At 36.0% G+C, this 5,000-nt stretch overlaps 1 protein-coding gene across 39 annotated transcripts in view; it reads left to right on the top strand.

Annotated features, from left to right (window-relative positions):
• Positions 1-5,000, top strand: part of LOC106878922 (uncharacterized) — a 483,138-nt gene that overhangs the window by 293,138 nt on the left and 185,000 nt on the right. The window contains exon 1 of one of the 39 annotated variants that reach the window (XM_089340220.1): positions 4,006-4,044. The exons of the other annotated variants lie outside the window; for them this stretch is intronic. The gene's annotated coding sequence lies outside the window, so the exon portion shown is untranslated. Of the gene's footprint in view, positions 1-4,005; positions 4,045-5,000 lie in introns of those variants that run through there. 39 annotated transcript variants of the gene reach the window in all.

Here is a 5,000-nt window from a genome sequence, read left to right as displayed (position 1 = left end):
TTTCAAATGATCCCGCCCCACTGGCTAGGCAGACAAGCCAACATTCTCCCTGGATGAGATGCCAGTCCATTGCAGGGTTATCCATTTACAGCTGAGTAAACTGGAATGATGTGAAATGAAGTGTCTTGCTCAAGAATACATTCTATGCACAGTTGGTCTGAAATTTGAAACTATGATCTTGAGGTCATGAGAGCAACATCCTAACCACTTGGCCATGCGCCTTCATATATTTATCTAATCTACTTTTCTATCTATCTATCTATCTATCTAGATAGATAGATAGACAGACAGACAGACAGACAGACAGATATTATTGGTAAACATTTTCATTGCCCTGGAAAAGTAAAGGCTGACCTCAGCAGCCACAGAAGGAAGCATGCCTAATATGACATTTTCTCCACTAAGTCTGCCAACCATCGTCCTTATTAAATAATAATAATAATTCTTTCTAACAAATGTAGAAGGTTAGAAATTTGTTGGGAGGATTTAGTCAATTAGCTCAACCTGAGTCCTTGTTGGTACATTATTTTACAGATGCCAGAGGAATAAAAGACAAAGCTGGCCTTTGTAGGATTTGAACTGAGAACATAAAGAGCCAAAACAAACACCACAAGTCATTCTAATGGCTCTGCCAGTATTCCATTGCCATTACTAATCATTTCTAAAACAGACATAAAACCAAAAAATGCTTGAGGGAGGAAACCACCTCTAAAGTATGTCCTCAGTATACAACTGGTATTTACCATGTTCTGTTGAGAAGAATTCAAAGAAATACAAGAGGACAAAGTTTGGTTAAACGGATCAGTCCCTAAAAGAACACCAGTACAAGGTTGTACTTTATTTTGTACTTTACTTCCAATCATGGAAGAATAGAATGGAAAGCAAAGTTGATGTCAGTGTGAACGGAACTCAGAATGCAATGTAGCATAGCTTTATACTGCAAAGTGTTTTACTATATCTCATTTACTACAAATTTTATCAATTGCACATCAGGAATGAATAATTAGGTGGAAAAAAAACACAGGAGAAGAATGAGTGAGGACATAGAGAGTGAAGCATATGAGTAAGAGGGGGAGTAAGGGGAAGAGGAGCCAAATAGCAAAATAATTTGGGAGTGCAACGAGGAGGAATAATGAAGGAACAGAAAGGAGTTTGGTGAAATTATGAAATTAGATTGCTATTCTCTGAGACTATCTCACAGCTTCTCCTTCACTTCCACTTCCTCTTTCACTCTGTCTCACTCCATCTCCACCATCAACTTACCAATTCTCTTTACACTCCTCTTCACCTCTGCCTACTACTACCAACATGTAAGCAGTTCCTCTCTCTCTCTCTCTCTCTCTCTCTCTCTCTCTCTCTCTCTCTCTCTCTCTCTCTCTCACCCACGCTCTCTTTCAACCCCTCTTCTGTTTCTGCCAGTCTTTTCTATCTACCTTTCTCCTTCTCTGCTTTTCTTCTCTTTCATTTTCCCCCCATTTTCTTTTGTCTTTCTTTCTTTCTGCAATATGATTTATCTTGAAATCATTGCCTGTTTTTCTTTCTTCCTCTATTTCTCAGTCTGGATGCATAAACATATATTTTTATGCATGTATAAAAATGAGTGTTTGTGTATGTGTACATGTCTGTATATAGATATAAATACTCACACACATATATATATATATGAATATGTATGTATATATGAACATGTATATGTATATATTCATCTGTATATGTATATATATATATATATATATATATATATATATATGCATATCATCAAAATATATGCATATGTATATATGTATATGTATATATGCATATGTATATGTGTGTGTGTGTAGATATATATTTCTAGACATATGCAAAGATATGTATATATCTATACATATATATATATATATATATATATATATATATATACATGCACAATATGTGTGTCTGTGTACATACATATAAATGTATGTGTTGGTGTGTATGTGCATATGTAAAAAAATCAATTGAAGGAATTTCTTTCTAAAAAGGATTTTTTCATCAATTTTAAAAATAGCTACCATTATGGATGGCTATTATCATCATCATCATCATCATCATCATCATCATCATCATCATTATTATTATTATTATCATTATTATTATTATTATTCTATTACACTATAGGATAAGAAAATGTTGTTGTTACTGATAATACTTCTTCCACATTATGATGTGTGCCTTGATGATGGTCATGATGCTGTTGATGTTGTTGTTGCTGTTGATTCAGCTGCTGTTGTCGGTGGCTCTTCTGCTTGTACTACTTTCTGATGCAGGCGTTTAGAATGATGTTGTTTCTGTCGTTGTTGTTCTTGTTCTGGATCCTGATGTTGTTATTCTTTTGCTAGCATCAATTTGGTCCAATCAAATTATTACACATACATTCACATGCTCACAACACATGTGCACAACCACACACACACACACACACACATATATTTCTATACACCATGTATTTAGATATAAACACGCATATGTGTGTCTATTATATACACACACATATCATCATTGTGATCATTATTGACAACATAATTTTATATCCATTTTCCCATGCCAGTGTGAGTTGCATAGGTCGTTGTGGTCCATGTCACCTTGCTTGAACAGTAGCAGAGAAAACCAGACAATTATGGTGTTGTATATATCTCACGGTACAAATTAAGTGTGGTTTGTTGTGCCACCAGTGCTAGAAAGGCTGGCCCATGCACAAAGGACCAAGACCCTTCTACCTTGTATCTCAGGGTTACTGCTTTTCAACATTGATAAACTGCACCATGGTTTGTGGAGTTCATCTCATCAATACTTTCAAAGGATAAATGCCTTTCCCAGCATCCAGTGTACTGCATGCCTTTTATCTTTCCATGAATGAAGCTGTCCAATGTGAAGGAGGTTAAAGGATACATATACAGCCCTATAACTTGAGGCTATGCATTGGCATGTCTTTACCATTTTCTCTTTCTTCCTTCTGTTCTTTTTGGCCAATTGGGGTAGCTATGTATCTCCTCCACAGCAAGGCACCTTTCCTTACCTGACACAAAGCCCCCCTTCTCAATATTACTCCCCACCTCATTTGAAGGGTCTTGTAAGTTACTTGATGATCTTCCTGGTGTTGGTGCCACATAAAAAGCACTGAAAACTCTCAGTAAAATGGTTGGCATTAAGAAGGACATACAGCTATAGACACCATGTCAAAGCAGACAGTTAAGCTTGGCACCTGTGAAACTGTCCAACTCATGCTAGGATGGAAAACGGATGTTAAATGATGACCATTTTCTGAGTCTCACTACTGTTCCTTGCTCCATTTATTCTCTTGTGGATGTAAAATTAATAAGATATGAACAATTATATGTGAAAATAGAGAGAAATGTACCACCAGTTTTGAATGCAAGTTCATAGAAAAAAGAAATGACTTTTAATATAGCAATTAATGAATATGGCTGGAAATTTTAAAGCAATCTCTATCGGTTATAGATGTATAAGAGACAGGCATGACTATTAATTCTCATTTCTATCCTAAATATTTTTATCATCATCATCACAGTTTTATCATCAATAATATCACAATTACTCTCCAAATATCCCACCATATATACACACACACATACATACATATACACACATGCATATACACACACGTGTGTGTGTGTATATATATATTATACACTCATGCATATATATATAAACATATATAATATACATATATCCATATACAAATGTATTTTACACATATGATAGATATATACATGCCACCATGTTTATATTTGCATGCAAACATTCTCTCTCTCTCTCTCTCACACACACACACACATGCAGGCAGGCAGGCACGCGTACACACATATCCAAGTGTTTGTTTATTCATTTATTTATTTATTGGTTCCTTCCCGAACAACCAATCGTTTCCCTAGAAGTGGTCGTCTGGTTTAGTTTTGCAACAACCAATCAGAATCGTTGATAGTTGTCGTCTGCCCAAGACGACGACGATGACATCTTTATTATTCAGTTGTGGAGAAAGAAGATGACCGAAGCAATTGACAGGTAATGGAAGATCATCTCAGTATTTTGACACATATATATAAATATATATATATATATGTGTGTGAGTATGTATGTGTGTACACTCGCGTATTAATGCCCATTTCTTTCCATCATGAGGGTTAATTATGCCCTCGTTATATATATATATATATATATATATATGTGTGTGTGTGTGTGTGTTACTCTTTTACTCTTTTACTTGTTTCAGTCTTTTGACTGTGGCCATGCTGGAGCACCGCCTTTAGTCGAGCAAATCTTATTCTTTGTAAGTCTAGTACTTATTCTATCGGTCTCTTTTGCCGAACCGCTAAGTTACGGGGACATAAACACACCAGCATCGGTTGTCAAGCGATGTTGGGGGGACAAACACAGACATAGAAACACATACACACATACATATATATATACATATATACGACAGGCTTCTTTCAGTTTCCGTCTACCAAATCCACTCACAAGGCTTTGGTCGGCCCGAGGCTATAGTAGAAGACACTTGCCCAAGATGCCACGCAGTGGGACTGAACACGGGACCATGTGGTTGGTAAGCAAGCTAGAAGTCAAAATATGAGTATATTTTTACTAATATTTATCATAAGTAACAGAATGACTCGAGGTGGGCGAGTTTCGAAAGTGTCAAAGCACGAAACTCTCGGACCTTGAGTCACTCTGTTATTTCTGTTCGTAACAGACTCTAAAAAATATACTGGGTCGATTTATTAAGTTTATTGAAGGGTCTGACCGAATAGATTCACTAAACCGTTGAAGAGGGTACCCCAGCATGGTCGTGGTCAAATGGCTGGAAACAAGTCAATAGATTAAGATAAAGGTTGTGTGAGGTGTGTGTGTGCGTGTATATATATATATATATATATATATATATATACATACATACATACATATATGAGTAGACAATAATGGCTGGAGAACATCTGCTGAAAACTCTAAGATTTTAGTCA

Source organism: Octopus bimaculoides, chromosome 23, assembly GCF_046866305.1.
Source record: "Octopus bimaculoides isolate indiv1 chromosome 23, ASM4686630v1, whole genome shotgun sequence".
NCBI lineage: Eukaryota > Metazoa > Mollusca > Cephalopoda > Octopoda > Octopodidae > Octopus > Octopus bimaculoides.
The sequence above is the reverse complement of the archived record's forward strand: the minus strand, read 5'-3'. Positions and strand labels throughout refer to the sequence as shown.